General features: G+C 48.0%; 1 long non-coding RNA gene across 1 annotated transcript; it reads left to right on the top strand.

The window, feature by feature from the left end:
- Nucleotides 1-3: 3 nt before the first annotated feature.
- LOC138661574 (uncharacterized) lies at nt 4-2,370 on the top strand. Its single transcript, XR_011317944.1, has 3 exons — nt 4-278; nt 623-730; nt 2,066-2,370. It is a non-coding gene; the product is annotated as an uncharacterized lncRNA (long non-coding RNA).
- The last annotated feature ends 15,090 nt before the right edge of the window (nt 2,371-17,460 follow it).

Genomic DNA, 17,460 nt, shown 5'->3' with positions numbered 1-17,460 from the left:
GTGTAACATTAGAGCGGAGACAGTCAGCAGACAGGACACAGAGGAGACAGTCAGCAGACAGGACACAGAGGAGACAGTCAGCAGACAGGACACAGAGGAGACAGTCAGCAGACAGGACACAGAGGAGACAGTCAGCAGACAGGACACAGAGGAGACAGTCAGCAGACAGGACACAGAGGAGACAGTCAGCAGACAGGACACAGAGGAGACAGTCAGCAGACAGGACACAGAGGAGACTGTCAGCAGGCAGGACACCATGGTGTGACTGATCATTAATGGTGAGTGCAGGGTGAGGGGCAGCGCACTATGCAGACAGGGGCTTGACGCCCTGAGAATTCGTTACAATGTATCAGTGCCGGGTGTTCAGCTCTCAGCCTCGCTACAGTGTGACGAACCCTCTGCTGTGACACTGGAGCACAGGTGCAGGGAGGGAGGGTGGTCTTCACTGTTTTATCCTCTGGGTGGTCTCCTGCTGCCCCCCATGATGTGATCTGAGCTCCATGGCGGGTGTGTCGCCTCCATAGACGATGGCGGAGGAGGCGCGGACCGATCTCCTTATTATACAGGGAAATGCAGAACAAGTTTTACAACATTTTATTTTTTTTCTTGTTTTTCTCTGCAGCTTGCCGGTATGTGGCTCGCAAAATAGCCGGAGGGGGCGAGGCGGAGAAGGCGGAGGCCAATGTGGCGGCCAGCGGGTCCTCGAAGCCATCATGTGTTCTGCGCCGAGGTAATGGGTGCGGCGTCCAAATACCTCACCCTCAGCAGCGGCCACAAGGCGGAACTGTCACCCAGCCGCTGCCTCCACTAGGGGGCGCTCACTGCGCACACATTATATAGCTGTACACATCCTGATGCAGACAGCTCCCCCTAGTGGTGACTGCAGGCTGCAGGGTTTATCACCTGACCCCTATCTATGTATGAAAACGCGTTCTGTAATTTGGTGGACAGAACCAAATTGCCGCACACATAGAACATGTTCATGTTAGACATTATATCTGTAGCCCTGCGTTCCCGTGCGTGCAGCCTATAACTGACGCCCTGCTGTGTTGCTGTGGTGTGATCAGTCTCTGCTGCTGTGTCATGCCTCCTCTGCAAAAAGATAGTGCACGCAGGGAGCATCAGTGGCCACAAGGGGGGAGTGTTGTACATCATAGTATTAAACACTTATTACTATGATCTACAACACTTCCCTCTTGTGGCCACCGTTGCTAACTGCAAGCACTACTTTTTATTAATTTTTATGTATTCTTTATTTTATTTTATTAACATGCGGGTGACACTTATGGGATGGGGGCGTAAATTATAGCAGAAATTTTTATATATATATATTATTATTTATTGTTATAGCGCCATTTATTCCATGGCGCTTTACATGTGAGGAGGGGTATACATAATAAAAACAAGTACAATAATCTTAAACAATACAAGTCATAACTGGTACAGGAGGAGAGAGGACCCTGCCCGCGAGGGCTCACAATCTACAAGGGATGGGTGAAGATACAGTACGTGAGGGTAGAGCTGGTCGCGCAGCGGTTTGGTCGATCGGTGGTTACTGCAGGTTGTAGGTTGTGTATATATATATTTATTTTCCTGCTATAATTTATGCCCCCATTTGCTAAGTGTCACTGATATATTAATAATGGCATGAGCATTGTATAGGAAACAAGACTGGTAAACTGATGCTGTATGGGACTGGATCAGGCAGTGTTGTTTGGGGGCTCTATAATAAGGTGCTTTGTGCTGATTATATTTACTGTCACTTTATGGTAAATTATTTGGGGGCTTCATGGAACCTATGGTGGCACTGGCCAAGTGTCCGTCACATCCGCTGGGCGACACTGACGGCTCGTTTAGTCTCTTCACCATTGCTCTTATTGGTGATCGGCTCCAGCTTTTCTGCATTGTCTGCTGGAGTCAGTGGTGGTCTGACATCCACCTCCTCTTATCCGAGGCTCCTCTGTGTCGGGCTGCCCATCTTGTGTGCCCGCTCGGGTATGCGCCCGCTGTTGTGTATATCATTATCGTTACTCCATGTTTACATCACCTTTTTTCTATTATGTAGGATCCAAGAAGGACAGCGCCGTCATGTCACCTGCGGCTTCCACCCCGTTAACTTCTGACGCCACAGAAGGTTCCTCGGGTGTCTCGACGTCTGCAGCTGCTTCCAATAATCTGGCACGATATTAGGTGACACCGCGCCCCAAGCAACAAAGCCGAAAAATGTGATGGGGGGGCTGCAAAAACCTTCTGTTCCCAGCGCAGCAGCCGAATGATCCTCCGCCCCACAGCCCCTGTGTCCAGAGGTGGGGAGGGGGTGAGACCGAGCGCTGCTGTGTGCCCGAATAAAGGTCTAATGCCCCAATCCGCCATGTCAGAGCCATTTATTATATGTAGATCGGACGGGGGCTTTATATTTAGAAACTGACAACCAAATATTACAGAAATATTTCCATTAAAATAATAAAGGAAATAAATGTTACATCACTTTACACAGTAGGAAGCATTGACCAATCCAGATCCATGGATGTTCCTCCAGGTCACATTACCCGGGTTCCTCTTCATGTCCTTCTTATATACGGCCTCGAGCCGCTCTAGGATCTTATACCTGACGGTATCACAGGACAGGACCTCAATGAGCGGCAGCACCGCGCACCACAGGGGTAGAAGTCACCACGTTTATTATATACAGGGAGCTCCTGTTATACACCCTGAGCTCAGGCTGGAAGTCTCCGTACAGCAGCTGGACACACGACTGCCCGTCCAGGGACACAGACCCCCAAACCTGTACACTAAAGGGACAGCAGATGCTCCATCATCTCCGGTATATGGGGGCACTCTAACAGCAGATGCTCCATCATCTCCGGTATATGGGGGCACTCTAACAGCAGATGCTCCATAGTCTCCGGTATATGGGGGCACTCTAACAGCAGATTCTCCATCGTCTCCAGTATATGGGGGCACTCTAACAGCAGATGCTCCATCGTCTCCGGTATATGGGGGCACTCTAACAGCAGATGCTCCATCGTCTCCGGTATATGGGGGCACTCTAACAGCAGATGCTCCATCGTCTCCGGTATATGGGGGCACTCTAACAGCAGATGCTCCATCGTCTCCAGTATATGGGGGCACTCTAACAGCAGATGCTCCATCGTCTCTAGTATATGGGGGCACTCTAACAGCAGATGCTCCATCGTCTCTGGTATATGGGGGCACTCTAACAGCAGATGCTCCATCGTCTCCAGTATATGGGGGCACTCTAACAGCAGAGGCTCCATCGTCTCTAGTATATGGGGGCACTCTAACAGCAGATGCTCCATCGTCTCCAGTATATGGGGGCACTCTAACAGCAGATACTCCATCGTCTCCGGTATATGGGGGCACTCTAACAGCAGATGCTCCATCGTCTCCAGTATATGGGGGCACTCTAACAGCAGAGGCTCCATCGTCTCTGGTATATGGGGGCACTCTAACAGCAGATGCTCCATCGTCTCTAGTATATGGGGGCACTCTAACAGCAGATGCTCCATCGTCTCCAGTATATGGGGGCACTCTAACAGCAGATACTCCATCGTCTCCGGTATATGGGGGCACTCTAACAGCAGAGGCTCCATCGTCTCCAGTATATGGGGGCACTCTAACAGCAGATGCTCCATCGTCTCCGGTATATGGGGGCACTCTAACAGCAGATGCTCCATCGTCTCCGTTATATGGGGGCACTCTAACAGCAGATGCTCCATCGTCTCTAGTATATGGGGGCACTCTAACAGCAGAGGCTCCATCGTCTCCGGTACATGGGGCACTCTAACAGCAGATGGTCCATCGTCTCCGGTACATGGGGGCACTCTAACAGCAGAGGCTCCATCGTCTCCGGTATATGGGGGCACTCTAACAGCAGAGGCTCCATCGTCTCTGATATATGGGGGCACTCTAACAGCAGAGGCTCCATCGTCTCCGGTACATGGGGCACTCTAACAGCAGATGGTCCATAGTCTCCGGTACATGGGGGCACTCTAACAGCAGATGCTCCATCGTCTCCGGTATATGGGGGCGCTCTAACAGCAGATGCTCCATCGTCTCTGGTATATGGGGGCACTCTAACAGCAGATGCTCCATCGTCTCCGGTACATGGGGCACTCTAACAGCAGAGGCTCCGTCATCTCCGGTATATGGGGGCACTAACAGCAGAGGCTCCATTGTCTCCGGTATATGGGGGCACTCTAACAGCAGAGGCTCCATCATCTCCGGTATATGGGGGCACTCTAACATCAGATGCTCCATCGTCTCCAGTATATGGGGGCACTCTAAAAGCAGATGCTCCATCATCTCCAGTATATGGGGGCACTCTAAAAGCAGATGCTCCATCGTCTCCGGTATATGGGGGCACTCTAACAGCAGATGCTCCATCGTATCCAGTATATGGGGGCACTCGAACAGCAGATGCTCCATCGTATCCAGTATATGGGGGCACTCGAACAGCAGATGCTCCATCATCTCCAGTATATGGGGGCACTCTAACAGCAGATGCTCCATCGTCTCCGGTATATGGGGGCACTCTAACAGCAGATGCTCCACCGTCTCCGGTATATGGGGGCACTCTAACAGCAGAGGCTCCATTGTCTCCGGTATATGGGGGCACTCTAACAGCAGAGGCTCCATCGTATCCAGTACGCAAGCACATTGAACGCATGCGTATGCAAGGACATGCGTACGCAAGCGTTCCCATAGACAGTAATGCGTTTTTTTAACGCGCTCATCTGCGTGCACATGCCTGTGCGTATTTGTCGGATTTTTGACGCCTCAAAAAATGCAACATGTAGTGTTCGCCGCACCCTGCGAAAAGATACACGCGTACGCAAAAGCATGCGAACGCATGTCCATGCGTACACCATGTTACATATATGTACGCATGATGCTTGCGGATGTATGCTGTTCAAACGCTGCGCGCACAGACACAAATGTGAAACCAGCCTTACCTGGCAAATGCCTGCACAGTGGTGAAGTGCAGGGAAGTCGTCCATGTAGCTGCAGACCGCCAGGACGTCAGGTACTACCTCTGTGGACAACCCACACATGGGACTGTGCAGACGCATGGCACAATGGTGCTATATAAATACATAATAGTAATATCTGCAGGACTTTGCTCATGGGAAGTTGGTGGTAGGGGCAGAGGCCCTGGAGGAGGAGGCCTGAAAGTCACAGACACTACTGACACTCCATTCACACCAGAGCAGCAGTGTTCAGAGGGTGCGTAGGTTATATGGAGGTTGTCCCTCAGGTCCAGCAGTCACAGGATGCTCCCACTTCAGTATCAGCATCTGTATCTGAAGAAAATGGCAATCTGAGTAAAGGGAAGAAAAAGGAAAAGACCTCTCATAAATCTGAGGAGAATGACACCGGCCAAAGTGCCAGGAAGAAGGTCCAGAGTTCTGCAGGTGTAATGGTCGTGTCTAATAGGTTTGATGTTATGTCTGAGTCTGACAGGAAAAAACTAAAACCAATAGAGGACGGGGGGCCGTGGTTTGCAGGGGACAGACGCAGACGTGCTTCTGCTTATCCCCTGATAATCCCCTATTTTTAGCTACTTCAGCTTACTTTTTTGGGGTATATTTGGTCCTAAAACCTGTAAGAATATGCCTGGACTGGGAAATAATAAGATAAAAGATGACACATAAAAAAAATTTCCTTTGCCGAGACGGAAAGGTACCGGAGGGAAGCCTAATGGAGGCCTGCGTTCTCCTGAGGTAAAAGTGACTGGACATTTACCTCATAAATTGGATCACTGCCAAAACCCAACGGTATCAAAGCCTTATAGATCTAAGAAGATCTCGTTTCTAAAGGTATATTTTGGGATCATGGACATGAACAACAGCTCCATGTGGGTTGTGACAAAACACTCTGGGATCGCCTTTGCTGGGGTCAAAGGACACGTGGTTTGTGCATTGAATCTGAGGCGTACAGCAGGTTTCTGAGCAGGCTGACCTCAGGTCAGATTTATTAACGTGAAAGCAACACAAAAAACAAAACATAAAAATAAACCCTAGCCTGTCCGGCACTAACTGAACAAATACGTTGCTATCTCAACAACTGGGGGGGCTTCTCCCACCCAGCTAACATCATACAGATCTTGAGCAGAGCTCTTCACTCACGTTTGTCTCACACAGGCAGGCAATCTGTGTGCCCCAGGCAGACACTGGAACCACCCAGCTGGTCATCTTTTATTCCTGCAATCATTAACCCATTAGCACCCTGAAGATACTGAGTGGCCTAATTCACATAGGACAAACACCTGGGCGAGATATACCTGCCTCCATCTACCACACCAGCATGAGTCTTACAGGGTGAATAGTATCAGGGATTGGATATTGCCTTTTGCAGAATCTTGAGAGAAGGAGATGGACAGGTGACCACCTCCCCCAGTATCTGGAGTACGGCCTGGAGTGTGTCGGGAGTGGAGACTGGAGAAGTCTTACACAGAGTAATACGAGCAAGGACCTTTTTGTGGGGCTTTCTTCTACACTCCATTGGCCCTGAGAAATTGTGTGACCCTCCAAGAAAGTCTCCAGTTTCTCAATGGGAAATTACTTCCAGCTAAACTTTTTGACATCTCTTGTCTGTCATTACATAGTAGGGTCTTTGTCAGGGGAAACCTAAAATATCTGAGTGTTTCAGATAGGAATTGTCCCCTTGGGTGTCAGCAGGAGACCATGGAACATTTTATATATCTGATTGCTGAGGAGGGAGAAAAATATGTCCAGAAGTGTCAACTACGCTAAATATTCCCAGACTGCTGACACTGAGGAATCTGGACACTGTCTATGGCGTCCCATCCACTGACGGTGACATCAATAGGGAGATAAACAGAGTCAGCAAATATCACCGGCACAGAAGAAGCCGAGTGTCTCTCCAAAGCGAACCCTTCTCTGCTGTCAACCAGATAATGTCTGCGCTACTCAGAAATAAGGAAAAGTCAGAAAAACGTAAAGTTATGGAAGAATGTGACATTGGGTAGGAATATTATGATTTCATTCTGTAGAGTGATTATTTTTCATATTTTCCACCCCACAGGTATGGAGGCTTCAAGTTAATTTTATATACCGTATTTTTTAGGACTATAAGAAGCACCGGACCATGAGAATCACCCCAAATTTTCAGAACGAAAATGGGGAAAAAAATTAATGTGTCAAATGGGGGTCTGACAGTCCAAATTCAGCTTACCTGGGGGGAAATCAGCAGCGCTGGTTGAGCGGGGTCACAGGGGGTGTACGGTGGTCTGGTGATATGACTCCCATCCCAGGCTGGTGTGGTGGCCTCCAGGAAATCCCATCCCAGGCTGGTGCGGTGGCTTCCAGGAAATCCCATCCCAGGCTGGTGCGGTGGCCTCCAGGAAATCCTATCCCAGGCTGGTGCGGCAGAGGTGCTCTGTGGTGCGGGGGCTCCGCCGGCATCTTGTCAAAGCCTGGAGGCCCCGCATATCCATTGCTGGGATGCGGTTGGAACGCCCGCCAGGTCCGGTCGTTGTTACAGGGGAGGTCACGGTGGCAGCAACTGGTCCGTGCCCTGGACACTGAAGTAAAAGGGAGTGTCCATATAAGGGGTTTTGTGAATAAAGATTGTTCGTGACACCACCTGTGGTATTCGGTCAGGGATGACTGACGCTGCTTAAAGGGATCCACTGGGGTGATGTTATGGCCGCTAAGATGGTATAACTTCCCACAGGTGAAGTTGGGTACCCAGGGCTCCCGATGTATATATGAAGATGGTGGGTGATATAGCAAGAAACATAGGACACAGATTTGCAGTCCCTTTACCTGGTTTACTGATGAATTCAGGCAGCCACAGTCCAGGGTACTGGATCACAGATGTCAATGGTCTGGCCGGCTTGGAAGTGCGTTGGGAGTCCCCTTTACGAGGTGGAGCCTTCCCTCCAGGGCAGTGGTGTAGTCCCTTGCTGCCTTAAGCCTCTCACAAGGTCCTCACATTCTCTCTGTCCTCCAGGTTGGTAGGACACTACCCGTATGACAGGTGGCTCGAACCTTTTTACAGGATCTCTATCACAATCTGGGCTCTATGCGCTACTGTGTCCTCAGTTGTAAGGGCGGACAGGTGACTTGTAATCCAGCTGTCCTGCCGCTTTCTGCTGAGACATGGAGTCCCTCACAACCTCGCTCTTCCAGCTACCGGTGTCTGCACTCAGTAGGGAGGTAGCCCAGTCGCAGCTAACTCCCCAGTTCTTCACTCTTCTGCGCTCCACTTCTCCTATACGCTCACTACAATCTGTTCTTCCTTCTATTCTGTCTCTTGCCAGGAGCTGCAGCACCTCCATTGGCTGCATGGCTCCTTCAGTCTTTTTGACTATCACTGTCTGACTGCTCTCTTCTCTGTCCCTCTGACAGACTGTCTGACCTTCCCTCCAGACCAGAATTTATATAGGGGAGCCACCCACAAGCTGGCTCAGAGCTCCCCCTTCTAGCCTGGAGTGTGAACATGTTGCATGCTTGTGTGTACCTGATAAAAGAGATCCTTCTTCGCTTCCAAGCATGACATCACTCTCCCCATGAGGAAAGCAATGTCACTGTAACAACCAGGACCTAGGGGGTTACACAGTGGCCTCCGGGAAAATGGCCATCAGGGGCAGCGCATGCTCAGATTAAGATCTCGGCAATGAGATCTCGTCCCGAGATCTCGGGAGATGAGATCTCGTTGCAGAGATCTCAATCTGAGCATGCGCCACCCCCAGCAGCTATTTTCCCGGAGGCCACCGCATTGAAGCAATGGATATGCGGGGCCTCCGGGCCGGCGGATAAGGAGTTAAGTGGGCCATCCACAGATAAGCAGTGGAGTGGTGATATCCCACCCCCCTCACCACAGAGGACCACCGCCGAACCTGCTACACCAACCTGTGATCAGCGTCGGACCGGGACTGCCACAGAATCTCCCGACTACTGCTGCCGCCACAGGATTTGTAAGTATATTCAGACTATAATACGCACCCCCATTTTCCCCAAAAAATTTTTTGGGAAAAAGTGCGTCTTATAGTCCAAAAAATACGGTATATGGGAAAGCTAGGTTGGACGGTGATGTGTTATGACCTGGTGGTTAGGACAATAATGGACCTTGTGGTTAAGAGCACACGGAAAGACCTGATAGTTACAATAATACAGGACAAGCTCAGGGACGTGGGAACTCTGCTGACCGCAATCCCTAATCCTATCACACACACTAGAAATAGCCGTGGATTGCTCCTAACGCTCCCTATGCAACTCGTCACAGCCTAAGGAACTAGCTAGCCCTAAAGATAGAAAAATAAAGCCTACCTTGCCTCAGAGAAATTCCCCAAAGGAAAAGGCAGCCCCCCACATATAATGACTGTGAGAAAAGATGAAAATCACAAACACAGAGATGAAATAGAATTAGCAAAGAGAGGCCCGACTTACTGAACAGACAGAGGATAGGAAAGGTAACTTTACGGTCAGCACAAAAACTACAAAAAAAACCACGCAGAGGGCGCAAAAGACCCTCCGCACCGACTCACGGTGCGGAGGCGCTCCCTCTGCGTCCCAGAGCTTCCAGCAAGCAAGACAAAAAACAAAATAGCAAGCTGGACAGAAAAATAGCAAACAAGAGAAAAACAAGCAGGAACTTAGCTTCTGCTGGAGAATACAGGTCACCAGAACGATCCAGGAGCGGACTAGACCAATACAGGAACATTGACAGGTGGCATGGAGCAATGATCTAAGTGGAGTTAAATAGAGCAGCCAGCTAACGAATTAACCTCGTCACCTGTGGAAGGAAACTCAGAAGCCGCAGCCCCACTCACAACCACCAGAGGAAGCCCATGGACAGAACCAGCCGAAGTACCATTCATGACCACAGGAGGGAGCTCGACAACAGAATTCACAACAGTACCCCCCCCCCCCTTGAGGAGGGGTCACCGAACCCTCACCAGAGCCCCCAGGCCGACCAGGACGAGCCAAATGAAAGGCACTAACCAGATCGGCAGCATGAACATCAGAGGCAAAAACCCAGGAATTATCTTCCTGACCATAACCCTTCCACTTGACCAGGTACTGGAGTTTCCGTCTCGAAATACGAGAATCCAAAATCTTCTCCACCACATACTCCAACTCCCCCTCAACCAACACCGGGGCAGGAGGATCAACGGATGGAATCACAGGCGCCACGTATCTCCGCAACAACGACCTATGGAACACATTATGGATGGCAAAAGAAGCTGGAAGGGTCAAACGAAATGACACAGGATTGAGAACCTCAGAAATCTTATACGGACCAATGAAACGAGGCTTAAACTTAGGAGAGGAAACCTTCATAGGAACATAACGAGACGACAACCAAACCAAATCCCCAACACGAAGTCGGGGACCCACACAGCGCCGGCGGTTAGCGAAACGTTGAGCCTTCTCCTGAGACAATGTCAAATTGTCCACCACATGAGTCCAAATCTGCTGCAACCTATCCACCACAGTATCTACACCAGAACAGTCCGAAGACTCAACCTGCCCTGAAGAGAAACGAGGATGGAAACCAGAATCGCAGAAAAACGGCGAAATCAAAGTAGCCGAGCTGGCCCGATTATTAAGGGCGAACTCAGCCAAAGGCAAAAAGGACACCCAATCATCCTGATCAGCAGAAACAAAGCATCTTAGATATGTTTCCAAAGTCTGATTAGTACGTTCGGTTTGGCCATTTGTCTGAGGATGGAAAGCCGAGGAAAAAGACAAATCAATGCCCATCCTAGCACAAAAGGATCGCCAAAACCTCGAAACAAACTGGGAACCTCTGTCCGAAACGATGTTCTGCGGAATGCCATGTAAACGAACCACATGCTGGAAAAACAACGGCACCAAATCAGAGGAGGAAGGCAATTCAGACAAGGGTACCAAATGGACCATCTTAGAGAAGCGATCACAAACCACCCAAATGATCGACATCTTTTGAGAGACAGGGAGATCTGAAATAAAATCCATAGAAATATGCGTCCACGTCCAGGGCCTCTTCGGGACCGGCAAGGGCAAAAGCAACCCACTGGCACGAGAACAGCAGGGCTTAGCCCGAGCACAAGTCCCACAGGACTGCACAAAAGAACGCACATCCCGTGACAAAGACGGCCACCAAAAGGATCTAGCCACCAAATCTCTGGTACCAAAGATTCCAGGATGACCAGCCAACACCGAACAATGAACCTCAGAGATAACTCTACTAGTCCATTTATCAGGGACAAACAGTTTCTCCGCTGGGCAACGGTCAGGTCTATCAGCCTGAAATTTTTGCAGCACCCGCCGCAAATCAGGGGAGATGGCAGACAAAATTACCCCCTCTTTGAGAATACCCGCCGGCTCAGGAACACCCGGAGAGTCGGGCACAAAACTCCTTGACAGGGCATCAGCCTTCACATTCTTAGAGCCCGGAAGGTACGAAACCACAAAATCAAAACGGGAGAAAAATAGCGACCATCGAGCCTGTCTAGGATTCAACCGTTTGGCAGACTTGAGATAAGTCAAATTCTTGTGATCCGTCAAGACCACCACGCGATGCTTGGCTCCTTCAAGCCAATGACGCCACTCCTCGAATGCCCACTTCATGGCCAACAACTCTCGATTGCCAACATCATAATTGCGCTCAGCAGGCAAAAACTTTCTAGAAAAGAAGGCACATGGTTTCATCACCGAGCCATCAGAACTTCTTTGCGACAAAACAGCCCCTGCTCCAATCTCAGAAGCATCAACCTCGACCTGAAACGGGAGCGAAACGTCTGGCTGGCACAACACAGGGGCAGAAGAAAAACGATGCTTCAACTCCTGAAAAGCTTCCACAGCCGCAGAAGACCAATTGACCACATCAGCACCCTTCTTGGTCAAATCAGTCAACGGTTTAGCAACACTAGAAAAATTACTGATGAAGCGACGATAAAAATTAGCAAAGCCCAGGAACTTTTGCAGGCTCTTCACAGATGTCGGCTGAGTCCAATCATAAATGGCCTGGACTTTAACAGGGTCCATCTCGATAGCAGAAGGGGAAAAAATGAAACCCAAAAATGAAACCTTCTGAACTCCAAAGAGACACTTTGACCCCTTCACAAACAAAGAATTCGCACGAAGGACCTGGAACACCATTCTGACCTGCTTCACGTGAGACTCCCAATCATCCGAAAAGACCAAAATATCATCCAAATATACAATCAGGAATTTATCCAGGTACTCTCGGAAGATGTCATGCATAAAGGACTGAAATACTGATGGAGCATTGGAAAGCCCGAATGGCATAACCAGGTACTCAAAATGGCCCTCGGGCGTATTAAATGCTGTTTTCCATTCATCGCCCTGTTTAATTCGCACAAGATTATACGCCCCTCGAAGATCTATCTTGGTGAACCAACTAGCCCCCTTAATCCGAGCAAACAAATCAGACAGCAGCGGCAAGGGGTACTGAAACTTGACTGTAATTTTATTAAGAAGGCGGTAATCAATACAAGGTCTCAAAGAACCATCCTTCTTGGCCACAAAAAAAGAACCCTGCTCCTAACGGTGATGACGACGGACGAATATGACCCTTCTCCAAGGATTCCTTTATATAACTCCGCATAGCGGCGTGCTCTGGCACAGATAAATTGAACAGTCGGCACTAAGGAAACTTACTACCAGGAATCAAATTAATAGCACAATCGCAATCCCTATGAGGAGGTAGGGCACTGGATTTGGGCTCATCAAATACATCCCGGTAATCCGACAAAAACTCCGGAACTTCAGAAGGAGTGGACGACGAAATTGACAAAAATGGAACATCACCATGTACCCCCTGACAACCCCAGCTGGACACAGACATAGATTTCCAATCCAATACTGGGTTATGGACCTGTAGCCATGGCAACCCCAAAACGACCACATCATGCAGATTATGCAACACCAAAAAGCAAATATCCTCCTGATGTGCAGGAGCCATACACATGGTCAATTGAGTCCAGTACTGAGGCTTATTCTTGGCCAAAGGCGTAGCATCAATTCCTCTCAATGGAATAGGATACTGCAAGGGCTCCAAGAAAAAACCACAGCGCCTGGCAAACTCCAAGTCCATCAAATTCAGGGCAGCGCCTGAATCCACAAATGCCATAACAGAATAGGACGACAGAGAGCAAATCAGAGTAACGGACAAAAGAAATTTCGACGTCTGTGTTCTTGCCGTTCAGCTCTGGTCAAAGTCCTATCACATTGCATAGGCTCAGGTCTATGCTCAGATAATACCGCCAAATGGTGCACAGCTTTACGCTCACGCAAGCGTCGATCGATCTGAATGGCCAAAGACATAGACTCATTCAGACCAGCAGGCATGGGAAATCCCACCATGACATCCTTAAGGGCTTCAGAGAGACCCTTTCTGAAAATTGCTGCCAGGGCACATTCATTCCACTGAGTGAGTACAGACCACTTCCTAAACTTCTGACAATATATCTCTACCTCATCCTGACCCTGACACAAAGCCAGCAAGATTTTCTCTGCCTGATCCACTGAATTTGGTTCATCATAAAGCAATCCAAGCGCCAGGAAAAAACGCATCAACATCACGCAATGCCGGATCTCCTGGCGCAAGGGAAAATGCCCAGTCTTGAGGGTCACCACGCAACAAATAAATAATGATTTTTACTTGTTGAGCAGGGTCACCTGAGGAGCGAGGTTTCAAAGCAAGAAACAATTTACAATGATTTTTGAAATTCAGAAACTTAGATCTATCCCCAAAAAAACAAATCAGGAATTGGAATCCTAGGCTCTGACATCGGATTCTGAACCACAAAATCTTGAATGTTTTGTACCCTTGCAGTGAGATTATCCATCCAAGAGGACAGACCTTGAATGTCCATATCTACACCTGTATCCTGAACCACCCAGAGGTAAAGGGGAAAAGAGAGACAAAACACAGTGCAAAGAAAAAAAATGGTCTCAGAAATTCTCTTATCCCTCTATTGAGATGCATTAATACTTTGGGCCACCTGTACTGTTATGACCTGGTGGTTAGGACAATAATGGACCTGGTGGTTAAGAGCACACGGAAAGACCTGATAGTTACAATAATACAGGACAAGCTCAGGGACGTGGGAACTCTGCTGACCGCAATCCCTAATCCTATCACACACACTAGAAATAGCCGTGGATTGCTCCTAACGCTCCCTATGCAACTCGACACAGCCTAAGGAACTAGCTAGCCCTAAAGATAGAAAAATAAAGCCTACCTTGCCTCAGAGAAATTCCCCAAAGGAAAAGGCAGCCCCCCACATATAATGACTGTGAGAAAAGATGAAAATCACAAACACAGAGATGAAATAGAATTAGCAACGAGAGGCCAGACTTACTGAACAGACAGAGGATAGGAAAGGTAACTTTACGGTCAGCACAAAAACTACAAAAAAAACACGCAGAGGGCGCAAAAGACCCTCCGCACCGACTCACGGTGCGGAGGCGCTCCCTCTGCGTCCCAGAGCTTCCAGCAAGCAAGACAAAAAACAAAATAGCAAGCTGGACAGAAAAATAGCAAACAAGAGAAAAACAAGCAGGAACTTAGCTTCTGCTGGAGAATACAGGTCACCAGAACGATCCAGGAGCGGACTAGACCAATACAGGAACATTGACAGGTGGCATGGAGCAATGATCTAAGTGGAGTTAAATAGAGCAGCCAGCTAACGAATTAACCTCGTCACCTGTGGAAGGAAACTCAGAAGCCGCAGCCCCACTCACAACCACCAGAGGAAGCCCATGGACAGAACCAGCCGAAGTACCATTCATGACCACAGGAGGGAGCTCGACAACAGAATTCACAACAGTGATGTATATTGGGAAAGCTGAGTGGGTAGTTATTTGTATGGAGAAAACTGGGTGAATAGTGATGTATATGGGAAAGCTGGGTGGGTAGCTATGTATATGGGGAAAGCTGGGTGGATAGCGATGTACATGGGAAAGCTGGGTGGATAGCGATGTATATGGGAACACTAGATGGATAGCTATACATATGAAAAAGCTGGTTGGATAGTGATGTATATGGGGAATCTGGACGGTGAGGTATATGGGAAAAGCTGGGTGGATGGTGATGTAAATGGGGAAAGTTGGGTAGGTAGCTATGTATATGGGAAAGTTGGGTGGATGGTTATGTAAATTTGGAAAGCTGTGTGGATAGTGATGTATATAAAAAAAAAGTTGGGTGGACGGTGATGTATATAGAAAAACTGGGTGCATGGAGATGTAAGGTATATGCAAAAGGTGGGTGGACTTATGTATATAGGGAGAGCTGGGGTAGATGGTGATGTATGGGTAACGCTGGGTAGGTCGTTATGTATATTGGAAAGGTGGGTGGATAGTCATGTTAATGGGAAAAGCTGGGTTGACGTTGATGCAAATAGGGAAAAGAAGGGTTGATGGAGATGTATAAGGGGAAAGCTGGGTGGGTAGTTATGTGTATGGGGAAAACTGGGTGAATAGTGATGTATATAGGAAGGCTGGGTGGATGGTGATTATATGGGAAAGCTGGGTGGGTAGTTATTTGTATGGAGAAAACTGGGTGAATAGTGATGTATATAGGAAGGCTGGGTGGATGGTGATTATATGGGAAAGCTGGGTGGGTAGTTATTTGTATGGAGAAAACTGGGTGAATAGTAATGTATATGGGAAAGCTGGGTGGATGGTGATATATATTGGGAAAGCTGGCTGGACGATGATGTATATGGGGAAAACTGAGTGGGTAGTTATTTGTATGGAGAAAACAGGGTGAACAGTGATGTTTATAGGAAGGCTGGGTGGATGGTGATGTATATGGGAAAGTTGGATGGACAGAGATGTATATGGGAAAGCTAGGTTGGACGGTGATGTATATTGGGAAAGCTGGATGGCTAGTTATTTGTATGGGGAAAACTGGGTGAACAGTGATGTACAGTTAGGGCCAGAAATATTTGGACAGTGACACAAGTTTTGTTATTTTAGCTGTTTACAAAAACATGTTCAGAAATACAATTATATATATAATATGGGCTGAAAGTGCACACTCCCAGCTGCAATATGATAGTTTCCACATCCAAATCGGAGAAAGGGTTTAGGAATCATAGCTCTGTAATGCATAGCGTCCTCTTTTTCAAGGGACCAAAAGTAATTGGACAATGGACTCTAAGGGCTGCAATTAACTCTGAAGGCGTCTCCCTCGTTAACCTGTAATCAATGAAGTAGTTAAAAGGTCAGGGGTGGATTCCAGGTGTGTGGTTTTGCATTTGGAAGCTGTTGTTGTGAGCAGACAACATGCGGTCAAAGGAACTCTCAATTGAGGTGAAGCAGAACATCCTGAGGCTGAAAAAAAAAAAGAAAAAATCCATCAGAGAGATAGCAGACATGCTTGGAGTAGCAAAATCAACAGTTGGGTACATTCTGAGAAAAAAGGAATTGACTGGTGAGCTTGGGAACTCAAAAAGGCCTGGGCATCCACGGATGACAACAGTGGTGGATGATCGCCGCATACTTAATTTGGTGAAGAAGAACCCGTTCACAACATCAACTGAAGTCCAGAACACTCTCAGTGAAGTAGGTGTATCTGTCTCTAAGTCAACAGTAAAGAGAAGACTCCATGACAGTAAATACAAAGGGTTCACATCTAGATGCAAACCATTCATCAATACCAAAAATAGACAGGCCAGAGTTAAATTTGCAGAAAAACACCTCAAGAAGCCAGCTCAGTTCTGGAAAAGTATTCTATGGACAGATGAGACAAAGATCAACCTGTACCAGAATGATGGGAAGAAAAAAGTTTGGAGAAGAAAGGGAACGGCACATGATCCAAGGCACACCACATCCTCTGTAAAACATGGTGGAGGCAACGTGATGGCATGGGCATGCATGGCTTTCAATGGCACTGGGTCACTTGTGTTTATTGATGACATAAGAGCAGACAAGAGTAGCCGGATGAATTCTGAAGTGTACCGGGATATACTTTCAGCCCAGATTCAGCCAAATGCTGCAAAGTTGATTGGACGGCGCTTCATAGTACAGATGGACAATGACCCCAAGCATACAGCCAAAGCTACCCAGGAGTTCATGAGTGCCAAAAAGTGGCCCATTCTGCAATGGCCAAGTCAATCTCCAGATCTAAACCCAATTGAGCATGCATTTCACTTGCTCAAATCCAGACTTAAGACGGAAAGACCCACAAACAAGCAAGACCTGAAGGCTGCGGCTGTAAAGGCCTGGCAAAGCATTAAGAAGGAGGAAACCCAGCGTTTGGTGATGTCCATGGGTTCCAGACTTAAGGCAGTGATTGCCTCCAAAGGATTTGCAACAAAATATTGAAAATAAAAATATTTTGTTTGGGTTATGTTTATTTGTCCAATTACTTTTGACCTCCTAAAATGTGGAGTGTTTGTAAAGAAATGTGTACAATTCCTACATTTTCTATCAGATATTTTTGTTCAACCCTTCA

The sequence above is a fragment of the Ranitomeya imitator genome, chromosome 2, assembly GCF_032444005.1.
Source record: "Ranitomeya imitator isolate aRanImi1 chromosome 2, aRanImi1.pri, whole genome shotgun sequence".
In the NCBI taxonomy this organism is placed as follows: Eukaryota; Metazoa; Chordata; class Amphibia; order Anura; family Dendrobatidae; genus Ranitomeya; species Ranitomeya imitator.
The sequence above is the reverse complement of the archived record's forward strand: the minus strand, read 5'-3'. Positions and strand labels throughout refer to the sequence as shown.